The following is a 27241-nucleotide window of genomic DNA, read 5'->3' on the forward strand; positions in this document are numbered from 1 at the left end:
TTACACAATAACAGAAAGAAATGTGTCACGTCAAAATGGTAAGCAAAGAATTCCCCCAAAGTTAGATTGCACAAGGAAATCTTTATATGGGAAACCAAGAGGATGGAGAAGGGTGTCATGAGCACAGACCCAGACGAGGCCTAAGTTCACTATGCAGGAAGGGACAGGAGGGAGATCTGGGCTCACATCAGACAGTGGAACATGAAATGTGGGCAAATGAGAGAGTAATGCAACTTGCTCTTCTGTTTTTCTCTCTCCATAGTCTCATAAACAGCAGAGCACAGTTAGCAGCATGGTATTCTGCAAAGCATACTGACCTTAGGGCCAAACTTGTATCCCTCATTCACTTACTCCCCTGCCACTGTGAGCCAATTCCTGAGACTCTCTGAGCCTCCACTCCTCATCAACAGAAGGATAACAATTCCTACATCTCTACAGGTTGCCTTAAACCATTAGAAGATGTTATAAATACAAAGGGTTTGGCATATAGGTAGGAAGTGCTCATTACATGTTAGTGAGCACACTAGGTTAAAATTATGTGGTAGAAAAGCAATAAAAAAAGTAACATTGCGAATATGTTGAAGTTTGCTTTGAATATTCTCAGTATTTGAATACTAAGTAAATTGCTAGTGTTTCAAAAAGGTAGATTTTGTTTTAATTTAGGTAGTTTTAACATATGTTTAATTCTGACAGTCTGAACAACCACTTTTTACTCCTACCCATTTCAAGCTACATTAACTGATTTGATAATGTGGACATTTTATTTTAATGCTCATTTGCCGTTTAAGACTGTTGTTTCAGGGACCATGGTGCACCTATGAATTTCCGGAGTTTCCATAAGTAGAGGTGGAAAATGAGCAGGCATTAGTCTAGTCAGATGGCTTGGCAGGGAGGCCCTGAATGTCTCTTTTATACTCTTGTGAACTATATAAATGTGCCTTTGACCTTCTCAGGCAGGGGAAATTGCACATTTAAGGCAGAAAGAGTTTCACTTCCAGGAAGAGTATAAAAACGTGCTTGCCAGCAGCTGTATGAGGCACACTGACAGGGAACCCCCAGGTACTTTGGGAAGATTCATTCGCTCTATCAAGCCACTGAGCTGGAAAATATAAGGTTAAGATAATTCCAGCCCTATGGGGTATCGCATCTCCACATTACTGTGGCTTAGCCCAAGTAAACCTTGGCCTACACACCTGAGGAAGTAGCCTGTATCTTCAGGGAGGGGTTCTGTGAATCAAACTCCCTGAAGGAATCTCATGACCACCTTGTTCTTTAAGGTAAGAAAGGATTCCTTTAATCAGCAATCATTCACAATAGACAGAAAATCATACTCGTAACTTAGTCCAAAGTCAGTTGATTAAGAAAAGAAAGTCAGTTGTGAGCAATTTACATAATTTTAAATGGAAAATATTCTGTTCCGAGAAGTAAAGGACCTGATGTTTCCCTTTTCTCCTGTATTACTTAAATTGCATAAAGAAAAATAAACATAATGTACAATTCTGTCATATAAAAATGACATCTCTATTAAAATTTATATCATGTTATTAAAAAACCGTACTATCCAAAAAGAGTCCTTGTCCCTTTCAGGTGTGCCTAATGGATATCTAGCAAGCAGTTTTGCAGCAGAAAGACTCTAGTTCCAGATATGTTGATTCCAAGAACGTTTCTGATCAGTCAGTCAGTCAGCTCAGTTGCTCAGTTGTGTCTGACTCTGCAACCCCATGGACTGCAGCACGCCAGGCTTCCCTGTCCATCATCAACTCCTGGAGTTTACTCAAACTCACGTCCATTGCGTCGGTGATGCGATCCAACCATCTTATCCTCTGTTGTCCCCTTCTCCTCCTGTCTTCAATCTTTCCCAGCATCAATGTCTTTTCCAATGAGTCAGTTCTTCACATCAGGTGGACAAAGTATTGGAATTTCAGCTTCAGCATCAGTCCTTCCAATGAATATGCAGGACTGATCTTCTTTAGGATGGACTGGTTGGATCTCCTTGCAGTCCAAGGGACTCTCAAGAGTCTTCTCCAACACCACAGTTCAAAAGCATCAATTTTTCGGCGTTCAGCTTTCTTTATAGTCCAGCTCTCACATCCACACATGACTACTGGAAAAAACATAGCTTTGACTAGATGGACCTCTGTTGGCAAAGTAATGTCTCTTCTTTTTAATAGGCTGTCTAGGTTGGTCATAACTTTTCTTCCAAGGAGCAAGCGTCTTTTAATTTCATGGCTGCGGTCACCAACTGCAGTGATTTTGGAGTCCAAAAAAATAAAGTCTGTCACTGTTTCCACTGTTTCCCCAACAATTTGCCATGAAGTAACGGGACCAGAGGCCATGATCTTAGTTTTCTGAATGTTGAGTTTTAAGCCAACTTTTTCACTCTCCTCTTTCACTTTCATCAAGAGGCTCTTTAGTTCTTCTTCGCTTTCTGACATAAGGGTGGTGTCATCTGCATATCTGAGGTTATTGATATTTCTCCTGGCAATCTTGATTCCAGCTTCTGCTTCCTCCAGCCCAGCGTTTCTCATGATGTACTCTGCATGTAAGTTAAATAAGCAGGGTGACAATATTCAGACTTGACGTGCTCCTTTTCCTATTTGGAACCAGTCTGTTGTTCCATGTCCAGTTCTAACTGTTGCTTCCTGACCTCCATACAGGTTTCTCAAGAGGCAGGTCAGGGGGTCTGGTATTCCCATCTCTTGAAGAATTTTCCACAGTTTATTGTGATCCACACAGTCAAACACTTTGGTGTAGTCATAAGGCAGAAATAGATGTTTTTCTGGAACTCTTTCGCTTTTTCGATGATCCAATGGATGTTGGCGATTTGACCTCTGGTTCCTCTGCCTTTTCTAAAACCAGCTTGAACATCTGGAAGTTCACGGTTCATGTACTGTTGAAGCCTGGCTTAGAGAATTTTGAGCATTACTTTGCTAGCATGTGAGATGAATGCAACTGTGTGGTAGTTTGAGCATTCTTTGGCATTGCCTTTCTTTGGGATTGGAATGAAAACTGACTTTTTCCAGTCCTGTGGCCACTGCTGAGTTTTCCAAATTTGCTGACATAGTGAGTGCAGCACTTTCACAGCATCGTCTTTGAGGATTTGAAATAGCTCAACTGGAATTCGATCACTTCCACTAGCTTTGTTTGTAGTGATGCTTTCTAAGGCCACTTGACTTCACATTCCAGGATGTCTGGCTCTAGGTGGGTGCTCACACCATCATGATTATCTGGGTTGTGAAGATCTTTTTTGTACAGTTCTTCTGTGTATTCTTGCCACCTCTGCTTAGTATCTTCTGCTTTTGTTAGGTCCATACCATTTCTGTCCTTTATTGAGCCCATCTTTGCATGAAATGTTCCCTTGGTATCTCTAATTTTCTTGAAGAGATCTCTACTCTTTCCCATTCTACTGTATTCCTCTGTTCCTTTGCACTGATCCCTGAGGAAGGCTTTCTCATCTCTCCTTGCTATTGGTTGGAACTATGTATTCAAATGGGTATATATTTCCTTTTCTCCTTTGTGTTTTGCATCTCTTCTTTTCAGAGCTATTTGTGAGGCCTCCTCAGATAACCATTTTGCCTTTCTTTTTCTTGGGGATGGTCTTGATCACTGCCTCCTGTACAATGTCATGGACCTCTGTTCATAGTTGTTCAGGGACTCTATCAGATCTAATCCCTTGAATCTATTTGTCACTCCCACTGTATAATCGTAAGGGATTTGATTTAGGTCATCCTGATATGAAGACACAAAGGAATCTGTTCAAACAAGATCCACAATGAAGTGTTAATACACTCCCTTTCGAAGTTATTTATTCACAAAGCAGTTACTCCTAGAACAAATAATACCATATAATAATTAGCTACGTTAAACCAGAAAGATCCAAGAAACTGCCCGTAGAGGAAAACAGAGAAGTAAATTACAACATTTCTAAAGCTGAAACCAAGAGGCAAGTGACTGGACAGAAGGCATTCAGCTAGTGTGTGGCCAAGCTGGACAACACTCTGTGATTCCACACTGCTTGCTGCCCCTGTAGTACATGATGTTAGCCCTGACTAGAGACTCCATTCCATCGTGGAATCCCAGAAAGCTGAAGGGAGTCAGTCCTCACTCAGTTCAACCACACAGCAAGCTAGAGGCAGAGCTAGCCAGAACCAAGGGCTCCTGCTATCAGTCAGTGCACTGTCGCTAGGCACAATGCTCTCTTCTGGATTGTCATCAGTCAGTTTGATCTGACAGCAGGTGGCTCCAGACCAGATGACATTAGATCCCTACTCTTCCTCTGGTCTTCCACTGTAGCAACATTTCAGGGCTGTCAGAGAATGCTTCTTAGCTCTAGAACACTTTCCCCTTTCTAGTCTGAACACATCTTTTAGTTGCAAAAGTAAGCCCCAAAAGATTTGTGTTTCTAAATACTCTTATAAATACCTAGGAATGGGCTTCCCTGGTGGTAAAGTGGTTAAGAATCCACCTGCCAATGCAGCGACACAGGTTCAATCTGTGCTCTGGGAAGATGCCACAGGCCACATGTGTTTCACCACTACTGAGCCTGTGCTCTAGAGCTCCAGAATCGCAGCTACTGAAGCCCGCATGCCTAGAGCCTGTGCTCTGTAACAAGAGAAGCCACCATGATAAGAAGCCCATGCTCTCCGCAACTGAGAAAAGTCCACACAGCAACGGAGACCCAGCACACACAGAAATAAAAAAATCTTTAAAAAAATTTTTTAATTAAAAAAATATATACCTTGGAGTAAAAAGTTAATGTTTGTTTATGTGGGGGGAGGGGGAGCATACAGAACCTCTGTACTCTTCACCCAGTTTTGCTGTGAACCCAAAACTTCTCTAAAAAGTAAAGTTTATTATTTTTTTTAAAGCTGCTGTCAATTTACTTTATTCTAACAATTTAAAAATTATATACACACTAGCGAATGACAGGCCAATAGCAGTTGAGAATTTATAAACAGTAATTCTCCCTTTAAATGCTCACGCCCACCAGAAACACCTAGTAACAATTAAATTTATGTCCTCCATTAAACCTAACCCCATGCCCTACAGCATCAACCTCTGTACAGTATACGTGCTTCACTGATCACTAATCCTCATTAAATGCCTCTGCTCCTACAGCAGTCATTTCAAGTTAATGTACAATATTTGGCTCAAACTAAGCCAATTCAAAAAAAAAAAAAAATCAAAGGAAATATTCTCTTAGTACTCCCATTGATTTGACAGAAAAAGGATTTATCCTTTGTGGCTAATTCCAGCATAGTGACCCTCAGAACTCAGTGTTATACAACCACAGAGGCCACCAATCACACACATCTCAAGGTGAATGGTGACATGTATATATATGCCTTGCAAACATCTGTACTAGTCATTGCTATCAATCCTGCTAGTAAGTATTTTGAAATTTTAACTTTTTTTTTATAATTAAGAAAATCAGACTTGGTCACTTCAACTTAAAAAGCAAACTCCCTGTAGATGTCTTACTTAAAAGGGAGAATAATCAGCCACAGCAGTGTGCTTTTCTATACTGGCTTTTCTTAGCAGAGATTAAAGACATATATATTTTTGCCTGCAAGCTATATGTGTATCTCCCATTTTCTGGAAACAGAACACTGACTTTTAGGAAAATACTCCACTTTCTCAAGGTCCATGCCTGGAGTGGGACTGACCTAATTCTGCTCCAGCTTCAGGGATGGACATACAACCCAGGCTTGGCCCATCAGCTTATTTCAACTTCTGGAATGAGAAATGGGTGTGAAACCTGGATCAGGACACAGCACACAAAATAACAGGTATGTGCAGATACATTATTACTACTGTCTGAAATCAGAGGAGAAAAGAAAGTACAATGGCTTGCAGTTCTGTTTTCATAAGAGGAAAAGAACATAGAAGTAGCGGATCACACATAAACCTCCTAAAAAAAAAAAAAATGAAAGAGAGTATTGATTTATTTTACTTTATTTCAAATCCTAATTTCAATCAATTTATTTTAAAAATCTGGCACGTCATAACATTCAGTAAGTCAAGATGTTTAAATTTTCAACCTGTACTTCTATAGCACCGATTTTCTTTCAATTTATATTTCCTATAAAGAGAAGTTTCAAGTTTCAACAAAAACAGTGAAAAACTAGATCATGTGACTTCTAAAATCAATTCTAAGGGCATTTCAATTATGTATGCCATTATACTTAAGTGGATATTGGCACACAATTCATTCTCCATACCTGAAATTATTTTTTATCCTCATATTTAGGAAGAAAAAAAAAAAAACATGGAATAGCTAGGAATAGACTGATTTGCTTTAGTGAGAGTTACCATACATATTTTTGGAAAAAGTAACCAATTTTTAAAGAAAAGTAAAATATAATGACACGAAAGCTATTCTGAATATAATCTTTAAATCTGTTCTATGATTCTGCTTTGCTTATTATTTTTTAGACTCTACATGTAAGTGAAATCATACAGTATTTGTCTCTGACCTATTTCACTTAGCATAATACCCTATAGATATCCATGTTGTAATGAATGGCAAATTCAATGAATGAATTTCACATTGTTTTTTATGGATATGTAGTATTCCAGTGTATGCATGCATGGTGGTAGGGGGAGGGTGTTGAGATTTCTTCTTTATATATTCATCCATCGATGGACATATAAGTTGTTTCATACCTTGGCTACTGTACACAATGCGGCAATGAACACAGAGATGCATATATCTCTTTGAATTAGTGTTTTTATATCCAGATAAATATCTAGAAGTAGAATAACTGGATCATATGACAGTTCTGTTCTTAATTTTTTAAGGAAATCTCTATACTGTTTTCCAAGTGGTTGCACCAATTTATATTCCTACCAACAGCGTGTAAGGGTTCTTTTTCTTCACATTCTCTCCAATACTTATCATTTCTTATTTTTTTGATAATAACCTGAATACAAATTTTAAAGAGAATCTTCTCTGCAAAATAAGTTACTTTGATAGATAGGAAGAGTCACAAAAAACAAAGAGTTGGGTATCACCCAGTATATTGGAAATTATTTTCTTCATAAATCCTTCATATCATTGTTACTTGACCCATACCATAAATATATGCAACGTGTTCACATATGAACAAATACATACATGTGACCAAATCTCAACTCCCAAGCGCTGAATTCTACTACAACTCAGATTCCAGAAGGTGCTTGCTGTAATTTAAAAGCAATAACACAAGCACTTGTTTCCTACTTTGGAGTAAGATGGAAACAAAGAAAGAAATATCATTTAAATGTAAATTAAGACCTAGGATATATTTGCAAACATTAGCTATACCAAAGAGGCTTTTACAGCATTCTGTAAATGTCAAACTCAGCTTCAACAACACAATTAAAACTGAACTTCAATTACTCTACTTGGGGTAACAGTACCTAGAAGAAGAGTAATGACATCTTCTGGAATGTGGTTCACAGTCTTCAATGAATCTAGTCACCGTCAAGGGCTTCGTATAAGGAATTGCTGGGAATCCTCAAAATATAGTCTAAGATACAGGTTTGAATAGAAGTCTATTTATCTATAGTAAAATCTGCAATACAATTCAACACTGTAGCTAACAAAATAGTTTGAAATAATCAATAGCTTCCCTTTATCCCATACTCCACTCCTATTCTCCCTTCATTTTACTGACATTTTTTCTTCCAGTTTTACTGAAATATAATCGAGATATGGCACTGTGTAAGTTTAAGGTGTACAGCATAATGATTTGCCTTAAATACATCATGAAATGATTACTACAATAAGTTTAAGGAGCATCCATCATCTCACACAGATATAAAATAAAAGAAGTAGAAAAAAACTTTTTCTTGAGATGAGAATTCTTAGTATTGTGTTAACTTCCATATGTAACATAAAGTAGTGTTAATTATATTTAGCATATTGTACATTATATCGCTAGCGCTTATTTACCTTATAATGGGGAATTTGTACCTTTTGACTACTTTCATCCAATCCTCCTCCTCCCACCTCCTCCCCCTCCCACCCACCTGTGGTAACCACAAATCTGATTTCGTTTCCTATGAATTTGTTTCTTCATTTTGAAGTACATAATTGACCTACAACACTACGTTAGTACTTGCTACACAACATAGTGAATCATCATGTCTACTCATTTCAAAATAATCACTATGCTAAGTCAAGTTACTAGATATCCCCATGCAAGGATATTAGTTACTGACTATATTCCCCATTCTGTACATTTCATACGCATGACTCATTTATTTTGCAACTGAAAGTTTGTACTCCTCATCTCTCTCACCTATTTCATTCCTCTCCTCAACCCCTTTCCCTCTGGCAACCACCTCCTTGTTCTCTGTACCTGTAACTCTGTTTCTGTTTTGTTATGTTCATTCATTTATTTTTTAGATTCCAAAGTAAAATCATACAATATTTGTCTTTCTCTGTCTGACATATTTCACTTAGCATAATACCCTCTTGGTCCATCCATGTTACTGCAAATGTCAGGATTTCTTTCCTTTTTATGACTAATACTCCACTCAGCTACTCTTATGTCTTTAGACTGGAGCATACAGTCCATATCTGTTTAATGTAATTATTAATAAGTGTACTTACTGTCAAGTCATTAATTGCTTTGGGACTGTTTTTGTAGTTCTTTTGTTCCTTTCTTCTTCTGCTCTTTTCTCTCGTGATATGACTAACTTTAGGATCATGTTTGGACTTTTTTTTTGGTATGTGTATCTAGATTTTTGGTTTGTGATTACCATGAGATTTATGTATAGCATTCTCTCTATATTTGTGATTACTTTAAGTTGCTGATTTCTTAAGTTCATACACGTTTTCACTGCATTTTCACTGCTCCCCCACCCACAATGTTTACTGTTTCTTACACACTTCACATTTCTTGTTTTTGTACGCCTTAACTAAGTATTGTAGGTACAGATGATTTTACTCCTTTTGCAGTTTAATCTTCTAAACTAGCTTTGCTAAGCTAAGTCACCTCAGTCGTGTCCGACTCTGTGCAACCCCATTTGTACATGGTTAATTTACTACCTTTACCCTATATTTGCCTTACCAATGAGCTTTTTCCTTGTAATCTGTATGGTTCTGGTTGTGGCCATTTCTTTTATGATAAGAGAAGTCCCTTTAACATTTCTTGTAAAGCTGGTTTGGTGGTGCTGAACTCCACTGGCTTTTGCTTATTTGTAAAACTTTTGATCTCTTGATCAAATCTAAATAAAAGCCTTGCCAGGTAAAGTATCCTTGGTTGGAGGTTTTTCCCTTTCATTACTTTATTTAAATATATTGTTTCACTCCCTTATGGCCGGCAAAGTTTCTGCTGAAAAATCAGGTGACAGTCTTATAGGAGTTCCTTTGTGTGAACCTGTTGCTTTTCCCTTGCAGCTTTTAATATTCTCTCTTTAATTTTTGCTATCTTAATTACAATATATCTTGGTATGATCGTCTTTTGGCTGATCTTGTTTGGGACTCTCTGTGCTTTCTGGACCTGGATACCTGTTCCTTTCCCAGGTTAGGGAAGTTTTCAGTTATTATATCTACAAATACACCTCTTTCTCTCTCCTCCTTCAGGGACCCCTATAATGTGAATGTTAGTATGCTCCTTGTCCCAGTGGTCTCTTTAAACTATCCTCATTTCTTTTCATTCTTTTTCTGATCAGCTTCAGTGATTTCCGCTACTGTTGTCTTCCAACTCACTCATCTGTTTCTATCATTTAGTCTGCTATTGATAACGTCTAGTTTATTTTTCATTTCTGGATTCTTTCTATTTGGTTACTCTTTATATATTCTCTTTGTTAAACACCTCTAACTTCTCTCTCTACACAGCCATTCTTCTCCCTAGTTCTTTGATCATCCCTATGAAAACTACCCTGAACTCTTTCTTGAATACACTGCCTGTCTGTACTTCACCTGGTCCTTCTTCTGGGGGCTTTAGCTTTTTCCTTTGTTTTGAACATATTCCTCTGTCACCTCATTTTGGCCTAATATGCTATTTTCATTTCTATGTATTTGGTAAGCTGATTTATATTTCCTGATCTCAGAGAAGCAGTTTTTTGTAGGAGACACCCTATGTGTCCCAGCAGCACATTCCCCTCTGGTCACCAGAGCTATATGCTCTAGGGGTGCCCCCTATGTGGGCTGCAAGGTCCTTCCCTTCTGATTGGGTGACTATGTGGGCAGTCTGGTAGGTGTGGCTGGCCCCAGTTCAGTTGGCTGCCAAGCTTTGCCTTATTTAGAGGATGCCAGTCATTGGTGGGCAGGGCCAGGTCTCAGGGAGTTCCCAGGGTTACTGCTGGTCCACTGATGGGCAGAGCCAGGTTCCAGGGTGGGTGACTGGGGGGTCAGGAGACCCAGATCTAGTGTTGGCTTGCTCGTGGCCAAGGCTGGTTCCCGACACTTTTGGCTATGGGGTCTGGGGTTTCCCAAAGCTGGTGCAAGCCCACCGGTAACCGAGGCTAGATCCCAGTGTGGCTGACTGAGTGGTCCAGGGTATCTCAGAGCTAATATCAGCTTGCTCGTGTGCAAGACTAGGGCTGGGGGAGGTCCATGGCTGGTGCTAACTTGCTGGTGGATGGACTGGCTATTGACAAGGCAGTCTTTGGGGCTGTGGTGGTCATGGGGCTGGTGCCCATCCACTGGTGGGTGAGGCTGGTCCTGGGCTACTGCTGGCCCACTCGTGGGTAGAGGCAGGCCTGAAGGTCTCTGGCTGCAAGGCCCTGGAGGTCGTGGAGCTGGTATTGGCCCACTGGTAGGTAGGGCTGAAATCCAGGGATCCCAGGGGTTAGTGCCTGCCCAGTGGTGGATGAGGTTAGTCCCTGCATTCGTGCTAGCCCCCCATGGGCTCAAGGGTCTTAAGGTAGCTGTGCTGGTGCTGCTGCTGTTCAGTTGCTCAGTCATGTTCGACTCAAGACTCCACAGACTGCAGCACACCAGGCTTCCCTGTCCTTCATTATCTCCCGGAGTTTGCTCAAACTCATGTCCATTGAGTCGATGATGCCATCCAACCATCTCATCCTCTGTCACCTACTTCTCCTCTTGCCCTCAATCTTTCCCAGTATCAGGGTCTTTTTCAACGAGTTGGCTCTTCCCATCAGGTGACCAAAGTATTGGAGCTTCAGCCTCAGCATCAGTCCTTCCAATGAATCTTCAAGACTGATTTCCTTTAGGATTGACTGGTTTGATCTCCTTGCTATCCAAGGGACTCTCAAGAGTCTTCTGCACCACAGTTCAAAACCTCAATTCTTCGGTGCTCAGCCTTCTTTATGGTTCAACTCTCACATCTGTACATGGCTACTGGAAAAACCATAACTTTTTGACTATCCGGATCTTTATTGGCAAAGTGATGTCTCTGCTGTTCAATATGTTATCTAGGTTTGTCATAGCTTTTCTTCCAAGGAGCAATATGTTCCTGTTTGACTAGTACCGTGCCCTGAGATGTCTGAGAACTGGAGCCTGGAGCAGGCTGGTAAGAGGGCTGGTGCCAGTGCTAATACACCAGACGAAAAATTCCAAAATGCTGCCTTCCAGATCCAATATCCTTGTAGTACAAGGAGGTCCCCAAAATGGCTGCTGCCAGTGTCTATGTCCCAGGGTAAGTCTTAGTTCCCTCCTGCCTCTCTGGGATGCACTCTGGGATCAGCAAGTGAGAATGACCCAGACTCCTTTCAAATTACCACTTCTGCCCTGGGGTCTTGGAGTATGTGAGATTTTGTGTGCACGCTTTAAGAGTGGAATCTGTGTTTCTACAGCCTACCGGGTCTACCGAAAGTAAGCCCTGCTTGGCCTTCAAAGTCAGTGTTTTTAGAGTGTGTCTTCCTAGCTGGGGATCCTGATGTGGGGCTTGAACCCCTGGTTCCTCAGGAAGAAGCTCTGCAATCGGAATTATCTTTCTGTTTGCAAGTCACCCTCACCCCCCACCCCAGGGACATGAGTCTTGACTATCTCATCTTAGCCCATCCTACCTGTCTCATTGTGGTTCCTTCTTTATATCTCTAGTTGTAGGAGATCTTCTCTTCTAGTCTTCCAATCTTTCTCATCAACAGTTGCTCTGTAGATAGCTGTGATTTTAGTGTGCCCATGGGGGGAGGTAAGCTCATAGTCTTCCTCGTCTGTCACATGCCATTCCTCCAAAGCCATCACTTTAATGCTCTTACTATTTTGAATACGTGTTAATTTTACACAGAACTGAGAATGGTACATCAGATAAACAGAGGTGTAGGAGTGGACAGATGCAAAAAATCTCTTGAGTTTCTAACATAAGAAGTCAAATAATATTTTTCTTTTATTTATTTCCTGAGCTATGTTTTTGTTTTGTTTTTCTCAGAGCAAAACACAGTTGAAGATTCAACTCTCTGCTCACCTCATCCTCACCACTACCTTAAGCTTGGGTCACCCAACATTTGATAAAGAGGATGGTGGGAACTGGAGCAGGAAGAGAGAAAGGGTTAATAAGACTAATGTAAACCTGGCAATTCCCAACATACTCTACGATATATTTTTCAGAGACTACAAAGCAGCTGCAAGCTATCTAAATTTCAATGTATAAGGTTCCAAAAACCAGAACAGCTTCTGTCTGAACTTTCAACAACACAGCAAAGAATCTAACAGACACCCAGAACTGTCTGTTTATGTGTGACATAAAGATTTAAGATTAGCAGAAGAAAAGTACTATAAAACTGGTCCTAAGGAAAATTAAAGCTGAGGTTTGGTATCCTCAAACTTTCTTCACAAATATTCCCATCTCCCCCAAAGACTTCTCATGCCACCACAGGTAGCAGCAAGTTTCACTCCATCATCCTCTACATCAAAATCTACTTTTACATCAGTAACTAAGTATGTGTACCAAGTAGTAAAATTCGCATGGTAACAAGCATTCAACGTTAATGTCAATGCGTGTGCATGCTCCATTGTGTGACTCTTTATGGCCCTATGGACTGTAGCCTCCCAGGCTTCTCTGTCCATGGGATTCACCAGGCAAGAATACTGGAGCCTATCGCCATTTCCTCCTCCAGGGGATCTTCCTGACTAAGGATCAAACTCATGTCTCCTGCATTGCAGGTGAATTCTTTACCCCTTGAGTCATTGGGGAAGCCCTCCAAAAAAATTTTAAAAAGACCCAAAGGCAGACAAGTAACCCCCAGGGGTCTTTAAACCTTCTCACTGGAAAGTGCTAGGTACCTGGATTATGTCCCAGTAAAAAGTCTCCAACTGAGGAGTAATAAGAGTAGGTAACATGAAAGCACACCCACAGATTTATAAGTAACCATCATCATCTTCTCTTTATGTGCTTTTATATCACTGAAATGGAACACAGTCTAAGCTGCATAGCATCAATGGAACAAATAATGAAAGTCTGAAAGAATTGAATAGGGGATCCCTATCTTTCATGAAAAGCATGTAAAATGACATATTGCAATATGAGTCAACAGAAGCACTTAAAAGGAAATCAAGTTTAGTAGAACTATACCGTCCAGCAAGAGGGAATGAGAGATCACTCTATCTGGTATTGTCTGTCTCAATAAAGTGAGGACAGGAAGAGTTAAAGTGCCTCTAGACAAGATCACTGAGAGATTATAGCCAGAAGCTAAGCAACCCTGTTAGGGGCAAAATGGTTGAAGGCAATGAATATGTTACTCTGGAAAAGAAGTGCTGTTTTCATTTCTTTGGGGCGGGGCGGGGCGGGGCACAGGATGTCTTATAAAGAAGAGGCATCAAAGACATACAATTTTATATAGTGGTTTCAGAGTTTAAAACTGGAATCAATTAACAGATGTTTCTTTGAGGCTGTTTGAGGCATTCGGAAAGAACACGTTCTAACCATGAGATCTATCCAAAATAAGTGAGTCTCTCCCGGATATTTATCTATCAATTGAGATGTTCAAACAGAAACTTCAGGAGTTACCGTATGGGCACTGAGGGCTGATCGCTAAGCCGCAGAGGCTAAGGTCCAAACATTTCACGATTCTTTAGCTTTCTGAAATCAAAGCAAATAAAAGCTGGAAGCCATGAGGCTTGGAATCCATCATACCCAGCAGTCGTGGTGCCCAGCAACCACAGCTCTACACCCCTGATCTAAATGCCAAATGTGCAGTAACATATCAAAGAAAAGTTTAGGCTGTATGCACTTTAAATCACACCAAATGTCAGTTATGAGTCAAGCTGTTTAAGGAACTGGAATTGATCAGATGCTAGTTTCTAATTAAAAGTCTATACATATCTTTTCATATACTCAAAACGTTTAATATTAATACAATCCAACTATCACCTACTAAGTTTATGTTCATATTGTTACACTGAATTTAAACTGGTTTAATAAAAGTAATTAAAAATAAATATGAAGTATTATTAGTTTCATAAAACTGTTCTCTGGAATTCAAAATACTTTTTAGACACTCAAAATCTATAAAAAAAATTATAGTAACTTTCTTTTTCATTTTATATACTAAGACACAGCCACCAATAGTACAGTTATACTCATCAACTTCACAAACATGAAAATAATTTTCAGAGTAAAAATTATCAGATGGGTACATCATTTTACAATATGCCTTCTCAATGCCTTTTATAAAAATCAGTATTTTAAAAATATCCCAAAAGACTAGGCTACTAATTTTAAGAGAGTAAAGGATCTGTCAGACATTTACATTCTGCTAGGGGTTTTATTTCTTAATTAGCATTTTACAGACTTAGGTCCACGTTTTTATTTCATTATCTTATGAAATTTTCCTTTCAGCATATTTTTAGCTGAACTTGCAGGGCGGGGAATGCACCCTGGAATTGAAGATCATGAGGTTAATATTTTGGTAGGATTAACATACCTTATAAGTGACTTTCTAAGGGATTGTGCCATTGTTTCCCTGACAGAAGACATACCCTTTCAGTTAAAATTCTCCTGGACAGGTAACTACTTTGATAGTTTTTTTGTAATCATTCATTTTTATTGTGGGAACCCTTTTCTGAAGGTTATAACAAACATCAAAGTCAAAAACAAACTTCCACAACCTCAACTTTAGAAATCCTATTTCCTCAGTAAAAATGAAGTTTAAATTACTAGTAGATACACATATTTGTTGTTGTTTAGTTGCTTAGTCGTGTCCAACTTGCTCCTCTGCCCATGGATTTCCCAGGCAAGAGTACTGGAGTGGGTTGCCATTTCTTCCTCCAGGGATCCAACCCAACCCAGGGATCCAACCCAGGGATCCTGACTCAGGGATCCAACCCAATCCAGGGATCCAACCAGAGTCTCCTCCACTGGCAAGCAGATTCTTTACCGCTGAGCCACCAGGGAAGCCCAGAAAAATGTATTAACACTTCCAAAAACTGAAAAGCACTAACAAACAAGTAGAAACAAGCATTTCTAAGGCCCACAGAAGGTTCTCACTAGGATCTGTAATTGGGACACGCTAGGAAGCTCTTGATTGCCAAGGCTTGTGGAAGGTAACTAGATTCTGAAAGGAAGTATTCTGAAAACCATTTTTAATTCACTTAGGAATACTCTATGTCTTCCCATAAATGAATTTTCTTTAAGTATTAAAATATATACGCAAATAATTTGAAATTTTTTCAAATATATAAAACTTTAAATACTACTACTGCTATTTTTGGTAACTAAAATTAAAATCAATTTTACGTTTCTTAAATACAGGTCAGAAAGAGCAGCTGGAGAGGAGTTAAGGAATCTTTGGTAGCTAAGGAAAACTGATGTGACTGAAATGTCACCAGGTTGCTATGGATAATCCACAAATAGCAAGAAGAATGCATGCACTGGTAATATTTATATGCAAGACACCTCCTACTAAAAAAGACAATGTCTTTAAAAACAAACCAGAACCTCCAAACTTATCTTAAATGATTAGCTTTTCCTTTTTCTTTTGTTAAGCTAATTCTAAGCAAAAAGATTAGTTCCAGCCCAAACAAGCAAGGATAAAACTTAAAACTATATGTCAAACACAATGCTTAATTAAAATCTTCTAGATATCCTAAACCAAGAGACTTACTGAGATTCTGACCTTTCTCCTAACAGTTTACTTTTTCCCACTGCACTGATATTCTATGGTGATTTTCTTCTTCCTCTTCACCTAAATGTAGTTTAGGTGAAACTACATTTTCACCCTTTCATCCAAGTAGTTTATTATCATGACTGCCTGCAGGCGGAGAAGGCAATGGCACCCCACTCCAGTGTTCTTGCCTGGAGAATCCCAGGGACGGCGGAGCCTGGTGGGCTGCCGTCTATGGGGTCGCACAGAGTCGGACACGACTGAAGCGACTGAGCAGCAGCAGCAGCAGCCTGCAGGGGGCACATTATGAGGTAGATGTGATTAGGCAACAGCCAGAGGTGCTAAGTGGAGAAGGCAATGGCACCCCACTCCAGTACTCGTGCCTGGAAAATCCCACGGACGGAGGAGCCTGGTAGGCTGCAGTCCATGGGGTCACTAAGAGTTGGACACGACTGAGCGACTTCACTTTCACTTTTCACTTTCATACATTGGAGAAGGAAATGGCAACCCACTCCAGTATTCTTGCCTGGAGAATCCCAGAGATGGCAGAGCCTGGTGGGCTGCCATCTATAGGGTCGCACAGAGTCGGACACGACTGAAGCGACTTAGCAGCAGCAGCAGCAGAGGTGCTAAGTGAAATGGAAGAGCCCAAGGGCTTAGAGGCCTGGGCAGAGTGACAAGGTGATACTACCCTACTGTCATGGAAAAGTGGATGTCCCTGTGGTTAAGACTGAGGCAGCAGCAGAAATGTCTTCTCTAGTTGACAGAGATACAATCCGTGACCTCTTTTACATGGAGTGTTACATGGCATGAACCAGAAAAATGTTGAGCAGGCAGCAGGATTTGAGAGTCATCCCAACACACACAGGATAAACCTATGGTTGAGAGATGTCAGCCAGTGTCCTCACGTAGGAAGCATAGGGAGAACAAGGGCCCTAGGACCGAAATCTCAGGGAACCTTCACAGCCTGCCTTTTGACAGCTCCTTCATCACTGTGAGAAGAGTTAGGAAAGAAGCACAAGGGATCATTACCCATGACTGACACCACTGAGTATTTTCAAAAGTTGGTGTGACCTGTTGTTGGAGTCTGCTGATCCTGAAGTGCCCTCTCCTTATAGCACCCTACAGCCCGCATGCAGCAAATATTGTTCTTCCACACTTTCCTTATGTTTACAATCTCTAAATACTGCACAAGACCCCTACATACTGAAGCATATTTCACTCACAAAATTACCTGCTCACCTGGCCAGGCTTCTCTCGTGGCTCAGACAGTAAAGAAATCTGCCTGCAATGTGGGAGACCAGAATTCAATCCCTGGGTTGGGAAAATCCCCTGGAGAAGGGAATGGCAACCCAACCCAGTATTCTTGCCTGGAGAATTCCATGGACAGAAGAACCTGGCAGGCTAAAGTCCACGGACTTGGAAAGAGTTGGACACGACTGAGCGACTAACACACATATACTGGCCAGACCATATTCCATTTTCTGTTAGAACTGGTTTAAAAGTGAAAAGATGAACCAACTGCTTTAATGCATAACAGATATGGCAAATTCATCAGGATGGGGCAAATCCTATCTGAAAATCTAGTATCACTTTCCCCACTCCTCATCCCAGAAATTTCAGTGGTTCAGTTCAAATTAATGGAGGCCATACTGGCAACCAAAATAATATCAAGTTTCCTTTTTTTCTTTGGCAGTAAGTTGAGGGTGAGGAGAGAACATATTTAAATATAAAGAGTAGCTGTATTTACTGAGACATTTGTGTAACTAATCAGAACTTGGAGGGGCCTCAAAAAGTTTCCAAGATGCAGCTTCATTTTGAGTCTATTGCTTTCAACTCAGACAACCAAACACAGTCACATGACCGGCTTTTAAACATCCAGAGGCCAAGGCACATCCTATCCTGAAACCACTAAAAAGATAATAAAACCACTTAAATGAGAATGATCTGTGAGGATGCCTGAGGGAGCTTTAAAAAAAAAACCATTCTCTACAGTGACTCAACATCACTTGTGCAAACCTAGTCCTTACTTCAGGACTACTACCTTGCATGATTTTTTGGCATCTTTATCCCTATATTAATAGTTAGTCCTTATATGTTGAAGTAAGTAGGGGCTTATGCATTCATGAAGTGATGGGACCGGATGCCATGATGTTAGTTTTCTGAATGTTGAGCTTTAAGCCAACCTTTTCACTCTCCTGTTTCACTTTCATCAAGAGGCTCTTTAGTTCTTCTTCACTTTCTGCCAGAAGGGTGGTGTCATCTGCATATCTGAGGTTATTGATATTTCTCCTGGCAATCTTGATTCCAGCTTCTGCTTCCTCCAGCCCAGCATTTCTCATAAAGTACTCTGCATATAAGTTAAATAAGCAGGGTGTCAATATACAGCCTTGACGTACTCCTTTTCCTATTTGGAACCAGTCTGTTGTTCCATGTCCAGTTCCAACTGTTGCTTCCTGACCTGTATACAGTTTTCTTAAGGGGCAGGTCAGGTGGTCTGGTATTCCCATCTCTTTCAGAATTTTCCACAGTTTATTGTGATCCACACAGTCAAACACTTTGGCATAGTCAATAAAACAGAAATAGATGTTTTTCTGGAACTCTCTTGCTTTTTTCAATGATCCAGTGAATGTTGGCAATTTGATTCCTCTGCCTTCTCTAACTCCAGCTTGAACATCTAGAAGTTCACGATTCATGTACTGTTAAAGCCTGGCTTGGAAAATTTTGAGCATTACTTTGCTAGTGTGTGAGATGAATGCAATTGTGTGGTAGTTTGAGCATTCTTTGGCATTGCCTTTCTTTGGGATTGGAATGAAAACTGACCTTTTTCGGTCCTGTGGCCACTGCTGAGTTTTCCAAATTTGCTGGTATACTGAGTGCAGCACTTCCACAGCATCATCGTTTAGGATTTGAAATAGTTCAAGTGGAATTCCATCACCTTTACTAGCTTTGTTCATAGTGATACTTCCTAGGGCCCACTTGCCTTCACATTCCAGGATGTCTGGCTCTAGGTGAGTGATCACACCATCATGATTATCTGGGTCGTGAAGATCTTTTTTGTACAGTTCTTCTGTGTATTCCAGCAACCTCTTCTCAATATCTTCTGCTTCTGTTAGGTCCATACCATTTCTGTCCTTTATTGAGCCCATCTTTGCATGAAATATTCCCTTGGTATCTCTAATTTTCTTGAAGAGATCTCTAGTCTCTCCTATTCTATTCTTTTCCTCTATTCTTTGCACTGATCGCTGAGGAAGGCTTTCTTATCTCTCCTTGCTATTCTTTGGAACTCTGCATTCAAATGGGTATATCTTTCCTTTTCTCCTTTGCTTTTCACTTCTCTTCTTCTCACAGCTATTTGTAAGGCCTCCTCAGACAGCCATTTTGCTTTCTTGCATTTCATTTTCTTGGGGATGTTCTTGCTCCCTGTCTCCTGTACAATGTCACGAACCTCCGTCAACAGTTCATCAGGCACTCTATCAGATCTAGTCCCTTAAATCTATTTCTCACTTCCACTGTATAATCATAAGGGATTTGATTTAGGTCATACCTGAATGGTCTAGTGGTTTTCCCCACTTTCTTCAATTTCAGTCTGAATTTGGCAATAAGGAGTTCACGATCTGATCCACAGTCAGCTCCCGGTCTTGTTTTTGCTGACTGTTTAGAGCTTCTCCATCTTTGGCTGCAAAGAATATAATCAATCTGATTTCAGTGTTGACCATCTGGTGATGTCCATGTGTAGTCTTCTCTTGTGTTGTTGGAAGAGGGTGTTTGCTATGACCAGTGCGTTCTCTTGACAAAACTCTATTAGCCTTTGCCCTGCTTCATTCTCTACTCCAAGGTCAAATTTGCCTGTTACTCCAGGTATTTCTTGACTTCCTACTTTTGCATTCCAATCCCCTATAATGAATGGGGGAGCAGTGGAAACAGTGGCTGACTTTATTTTTGGGGGCTCCAAAATCACTACAGATGGTGACTGCAGCCATGAAATGAAAAGACGTTTACTACTTGGAAGGAAAGTTATGACCAACCTAGATAGCATATTAAAAAGCAGAGACATCACTTTGTCAACAAAGGTTCGTCTAGTCAAGGTTATGGTTTTTCCAGTGGTCATGTATGGATGTGAGAGTTGGACTATAAAGAAAGCTGAGCACAGAAGAATGGATGCTTTTGAACTGTGGTGTTGGAGAAAACTCCTGAGAGTCCCTTGGACTGCAAGGAGATCCAACCAGTCCATCCTAAAGGAGATCAGTCCCGGGTATTCACTGGAAGGACTGACGTTGAAGCTAAAACTCCAATATTTTGGCCACCTGCTGCGAAGAGCTGACTCATTGGAAAAGACCCTGATGTTGGGAAAGATTGGAGGCAAGAGGAGAAGGGGACAACAGAGGATGAGATGGTTAGATGGCATCACCGACTCAATGGACATGAGTTTGGGTAAACTCTGGGAGTTGGTGATGGACAGGGAGGCCTGGTGTGCTGCAGTTCATGGGGTCGCAATGAGTCGGACACGACTGAGCGACTGGACTGAACTGAACTATACATTCATAGACCCTGGATAGTCTTCAAATGAACAGGTTTAGAAGTTGTTTGTTTTTCACTTTCTTTCACTTTGGTTTCGGTTTGTTTCCCCCTCATTAGCAATTAATTTACATTACAGCTTCCTTTATGAAGAGGAGGTGCTAAGGGACAATGCTACTGAATAACTGGGTAGCTTAGCCACTTAGATCACTCAAAACATACAACCTCAGCTTTCCAAGTTCAATACAAAGAGACCCACATCCTATCAGGGGGAAAAAATTGCTTAACTACCCTAGATGTTGAAGGCTTCCCTAAGTTCAGATCAAACATTTAGAAAGTAAACATTTCACAATTATAAAGAAATCAAAACACTTCTTTCAAGTTGGAAAGATTAAGGAAGCAAAAATGCTGTTTTTGCAGAATATGGTAGTTTCCCATCTAGAATTTTTCTAGACCAAAAGATTCTTCCTTCAGTTAGAATCTGATACCTGTTACAAGAATTTCTAATTTCTAAAAAAACAACAAAAAAAAGAATTGCTAATTTCTTAATTTTTTAAGTTCCCATTTTACTTTAATACAGGTAAATAAGCCCTGAAGCTCAGATTTCAGTGTATAACAAAGTAAATTACACATCTGGATCAAAGAAGTGCTAATATCAAGTACAAAAAGACTAAAAATAATTGATTGCCAATTATTTGATGCCACATCTACTTCTGTTTTTGGTTCAATTTCAAAATGTCTCTTAATGTTCTGTGAACTTTATTAATTATGTCACACCATTCACTGAGGTAACTGCAAGTTCATTAAACCAAATAGAAATAACCTCAATGAACCCTAAAATAAGATGTTTCCTCATATAAAAATAGTACACACAGGAAAGAGAGATGAGAAAAAAATTATTTAATCTATTTCAATCTCTTTACTATTGAGGAACTTTCAAGTGACTAGTTTTATATTTTGATATGAGAGTTGGGAGATATGTTATTTATAAAGAAATTGTGTAATATGCTTTATTTTCATTCCAATATAAGAAGCAAACATCTTTTAAATATATTTTATTTGCACATGTACAATTTTCATTTATAACCAGAAAGTGTTTAATTCAGTATCTTTACTAAAAAATAAGGAGCCCTTTAAATCTGTCTGTACTGCTTAAACTTGTTGCAGTGAGCATTTTTATCTTTAATATAATTTCTTAAAATATGGAGCCCTCCAGTGGCCAAATATTGCAACATTTATGTTACCACTGAAAGAAAACCATTAAAAGAGTTCTCTTCATGCTTTTTTTGCAACAAATAGAATTAACTATTATAAATTCTATAATTTTCTAAATAATTTAGTAAGTGTCCTCTTCAAAATAAGTCATACTTACATCATTATCAAGAGTAAGATATAGTATATTAAAAAAGAAAAAAAGTTTGAATCTGTTTAAACTTTAGAGAAAGTAGAATTTCAGTAGTATTCCATCACATACAAAAATACATACCTTAGATTTAAAATATACTCTTCTTTCTCAGTGATCATGTACTAGGTGGTAAGAAAATTAAATGAGTTCATTATGAGTCAAAATTCTAATTTAAGTGTTTATCAATATTCTTGCTTTAAACTCTAACCAACCTAGCTTCTAAACAAATTAACGATTGAAAGAACAATTTGAAGACTTTCCTCATCAGTATACACCTCTTCCATAAAGTCACATTAAGCTTCCTTTACTTTTGGGAAACAACAAGAAACTGATTTTTATTGATCAAGATCATCAATTAAAAACACGAATCAAACAGGTATTGTACAGGGCTTCTAGTAGCTTTCAGAAGCTTCACTAGTGTAACCGCATTTAATAGTTAAGATAACCCTGTAAGATAAACTTCCCTGGTGGCTCAGATGGTAAAGAAGCTGCCTGCAATGCAAGAGACCTGGGATCCAATCCTTGGGTTGGGAAGATCCCCTGGAGAAGGGAATGGCTACCCACTCCAGTATTCTTGCCTGGGAAATCCCATGGACAGAGGAGCATCATGGAAGGCTACAGTACATGGGGTCACAAAGAGTCAGACACAACTGAGTGACTAACACTTCCACTTTCTTTTCTGTAATGTTAAGTGTTAAACAGTCTCTGAGATGCTGCCCACCACCCCGGCCAGAGTTCCTTTTCACACTGAATAGGGACCACCTTTGTAACCAACAGGGTTACTGCAGAAATCAAAGAGAATTTTGAGGCTAGCTCACACAGAAGATGTTGTGACTTCTGCCTTGACTGCTCTACAACTCCTTGCTCTAGGGAATGCAAAATCATGAGAACACTCAAGAAGGCCTAAAGAAAGGTCCATGTGGCTGGGAAGCTCATGAACCCTTATGCCAGTCAGTCACAAGCTAGCCAGGCATGTGAATAAAACCACCTTAAAGTGATCCATACCATTTCTGTCCTTTATCGTGCCCATCTTTGCATGAAATGTTCCCTTGATATCTCTAATTTTCTTGAAGAGATCTCTAGTCCTTCCCATTGGGTTGTTTTTCCTCTATTTCTTTGCATTGATCACTGAGGAAGGCTTTCTTATCTCCTTGCTATTCTTTGGAATTCTGCATTCAAATGGGTGTATCTTTCCTTTTCTTCTTTGCCTTTAGCTTCTCTTCTTTTCTCAGCCATTTGTAAGACCTCCTCAGACAACCATTTTGCCTTTTTGCATTTCTTTTTCTTGGGGATGGTCTTGATCCCTGCTTCCTGTACAATGTCACAAACTCTGTCCATAGTTCTTCAGGCACTCTGTCTATCAGATCTAATCCCTTGAATCTATTTGTCAATTCCACTGTGTAATTGTAAGGGATTTGATTTAGGTCATACCTGAAGGGTCTAGTGGTTTTCCCCATTTTCTTCAATTTCAGTCTGAATTTAGCAATAAGGAGTTCATGATCTGAGCCACAGTCAGCTCCTGGTCTTGTTATTGCTGACTGTATAGAGCTTCTCCATCTTTAGCTGCAAAGAATATAATCAATCTGATTTCAGTATTGACCATCTGGTGATGTTCACGGGTAGAGTCTTCTCTTGTGTTGTTGGAAGAGGGTGTTTGCTATGACCAGTGCGTTCTCTTGACAAAACTCTATTAGCCTTTGCCCTGCTTCATTCTCTACTCCCAAGGCCAAATGTGCCTGTTATTCCAGGTATTTCTTGACTTCCTACTTTTGCATTCCAGTTACACTTTAATAGTTAACTAATACAGACTGATGCTTCTACTGTCTCCATTTTACAGAAGAGCCTGGGAGTGTTTAAAACTTTAAATATAAGAAAATAAATATTTTTCTTTCTGTTGAACTTGTCTACCTCTGTGTTATTATTTGCCATTTCCCCAAAACATTTAACCTGTAATCGCCTGGATTTTCAAATTATTCATGTTGAACTTTTCTTCTAGGTTTGTTTGTTAAATAGGTTAACATCTCTAAATTAAAAAAAAAAAGAAATTTTAAATTCTGTACAGAAAATAAAGATATTATTGATTATATAATATATAGCCAAATTCACTAATTATTATATCTCAGCTTGTATTCCAAATCTGTAATACAACTTACGTATAAATTAAAAATCCCCTTTTCTTATAATTTGCCTTTGTAGCTGAAGAAGTAAGGCTGCTAACACAGCACATATAATTTGACTAAAGTTATCTAAATGCACAGTTGTACCTGGTAGATAAAAAGCACTTATTATTGGCCAGAAGCTATTCTGAATGCTACTAGATATTAACCATTTAATTCTCACATCAATCTATGAGGTAGGTACTATTATCCTCAGTTTACACACATACCGAGTTAAGGAAAGTGTCAAAGCCACAGATGAATCCTGGCAGCAGTCTGGTTTCTGATCCCATGCTCTTAACCACAAGCCTGTACTAGTTTTTTTAATCTCTTACTTATTTCAGAAAGTATTATGGGTAGGAGAAAGACCATGTGTTTTGGAATAGAGTTATTAAGCCCCTTATGTTTGTATGATTTAACCATTCTAAATCTGTTTTTCTCATATGTCTAATGGGCATAAAATAGGTTGTGTTTTTATTTTTATGAATAGTAGATAAAAACATGAATAAAAAACACCCTGTATAATGTCCGACCCATAATCAATATTTATTCATGTTTTATCTTTTCCCTACAGGTAGGTTTTTTATTAAAGCCAGCGAAGTTTAAGCTTCGGAGTTCTCCACTTTCACAGCCCTACCCAAGAACAATGTGCGTAATGTCATATTCACAACTTGTCTTCCTTTGCTTAGATGGCCTCCAAATTGTATGACTCTCAGACTCCCCAAAACCAGAATACTTCTGCCTTTTCATTAATTATTTCAACACTAAAGCAAGCCCAGTGGGCTCTAGTCTGGATAAGAGGGAGTAAATATACTCCACCTTTTCTGTTCCACCAAATATAGCTATAAAACCTGGCAAGAATATATCTCACAGCTATTAAGGTAGCAGGAAAATGAAGAACAACAAATTTTGAAGTACCATTTTCTTCTTTCTCTCATGTGCTTGGACTTCAGGCATTTCTGTGGTAGCAAAAGCAGGCAGCAAAAACAGGAATCCATAGGAACCAAAAATCTGAGTAAGGGGAACCTTCATCTCTGATTAGAGAAACACAGGTTCCAAAAGGGTGGGGCAAAACCATCTCTTTAGCCTCTCATGGCTTATTCCCAGACACAGGTATAATCATGGGACGTGCACAGTAGAGCATAATAACTAAAGCCCCAGCTTCCCAATCACAGAATCAAAATCAAAGTGAGAAATGGTAAAGAAGAGTTCTTCATGAACTCCTGGTCTCATCCCAAGCTACACACGCAGGGAACTGATCCTCAACAGTACACATGGACACTGACAATTGTTTGATAGAGCACTGCTCATTCTCAGATTGGCCACTGGGTGGCAAATAAGAGGACAAATCTAAATAACACTGAAAAGGCTTTAAAAACAGAATTGACCTAGGAAACAATTCATACTTGCCACTCATAGCTGTTTCATGTTGTTGTACAGCAGAAACTAACACAACATTGTAAAGCAATTATCCTCCAATGAAAAATAAATAAATAAAATTAAAAAAGAAAAAATTTACAGATGTCTGGTTGGAACCTGAATACTGAACTTATCTGAATCAATGTCCTACTAAAACTAAAATATTACTATTTCCCACAGACTTTATAAAAGACTCAGAGTCTCATAATAATCAAAATGTCCAGGATAAAACCCCAAATTAGTCAGCATATGAAGAAATAAGAAAAGTCTGAACTTAGAGGTGTGTCAGTACTCTGGAAAAGTTTGGATATTCCTCATATAAATATGTGCAATCTTATTCCTAGGTATTAACCCGAAAGAAGTCAATGCTCATGTTCACACAAAAATCTCTGTATCAACGTTTATAGTAGCTTTATTCATAATTGCCATACACTGAAAACAACCTGATATTGAAGGAATAACACTAAGCAAAAAATGAGACTGGGCTACTGATGCAACAACTTGGGTGAACCTCAGGCATTACAGCAAGTGAAAAAAGCCAATCTCAAAAGATTATATACTATATGATTCCATTTATACTGCATGCTCCAAAAGACAAAACTATTGTAATGTAGATAAAAACAGTGTTGCCAGGAACTGGGGTTGGGAGAAGGGTATGACTACATGCAACATAAGAAAAGTTGGAATGGCAGGGCAGGGCAGGGAATATAACTTTATAAATGTGAACACTGAGCACTACGTAAAACCTATTTGTGTTTTAAAATAAACAGAACTATATACACCAAAAGCCAATTTTATTGTCAGTTAATCTAAAAACTTAAAAAAAAAAAAAATTAAGCCCAAAATTTAAAAAAGAAGCAAAAAAATAAATTATTGGAATATTTATTAGAGCATCTGTAAGAGATGGTAGTATCAATTTACTGACTGAAAGGACATTTGGCCCATTATACTAAAATCCAGTGGAATCAACTAAACAGCATAAGAGCTGAAAATGACTTACAAAGGTACAATCTTACCCAATATGCTTCTAGTTCTACTATACATACAAAATCAAGACCAAAATAGCATATGGAAAGAAAATTCAAACACTGTGTCACTGTCAGTCACCAGCCAGCAACTCAGGTCTTCTGAGGATACAGAGGAAACTGAAGGTTTATCTAAATTACTTCAGCTAAGAATCTGTCTCTGGAAGTTCCATTCCAATGTTAATAATTCCACCTGGAAATTCCAAGCTAGGTTCTCTATAATACCATGTAGGCAGTGTTTTCATCTTCTCTGTCACATTAAAAAAAAGGTGAGGGAATTTTACTTCCGAAAGGTGGTACAAACATCCTCATCCCTACTCCTCTGACTGTGTGCTCAGTTGCTTCAGTCGTGTCCGACTCTTTGCTACCCCATGGACTTGTAGCTCGTCAGGCTCCTCTATCTATGGTATTTTCCCAGCAAGAACACTGGAGTGGGTTGCCATGCCCTCCCCTCCAGGGGATCTTCCCTACCCAGGGATGGAACCCATGTCTCCTTCAATGCAGACAGATTCTTTACTGCTGAGCTACTGAGGAAGCCCAACTAAAAACACTGGACATTATATAAGAAAACTCTGAAAGGAAGAAATAAAGGCAAGCTAGTTTGGGACTTCAAGACCCAAGGAACAACATAGTGTTGAGTTCCCTGGATCTTCTTTTCACCCTATACATCCTAGACTTGAAACTGAAGAAGCCAGCAACAAAGAAATGCCAATGAGGTG

At 39.3% G+C, this 27241-nt stretch overlaps 1 protein-coding gene across 29 annotated transcripts in view; it reads right to left on the minus strand.

The window, feature by feature from the left end:
• Window positions 1-27241, minus strand: part of BBX (BBX high mobility group box domain containing) — a 285777-nt gene that overhangs the window by 161153 nt on the left and 97383 nt on the right. For 4 of the 29 annotated variants that reach the window (XM_081572332.1, XM_081572327.1, XM_081572298.1 and 1 more), the window contains one exon: window positions 19547-19678. The exons of 22 other annotated variants lie outside the window; for them this stretch is intronic. The gene's annotated coding sequence lies outside the window, so the exon portion shown is untranslated. Of the gene's footprint in view, window positions 1-18185; window positions 18350-19546; window positions 19679-23353; window positions 23486-27241 lie in introns of all 29 variants that reach the window. 3 more of the 29 variants (XM_081572328.1, XM_081572300.1, XM_081572302.1) reach the window with 2 other exon arrangements.

Source organism: Giraffa tippelskirchi, chromosome 2, assembly GCF_054371585.1.
Source record: "Giraffa tippelskirchi isolate mGirTip1 chromosome 2, T2T-mGirTip1v1.2.pri, whole genome shotgun sequence".
NCBI classification, from domain to species: domain Eukaryota; kingdom Metazoa; phylum Chordata; class Mammalia; order Artiodactyla; family Giraffidae; genus Giraffa; species Giraffa tippelskirchi.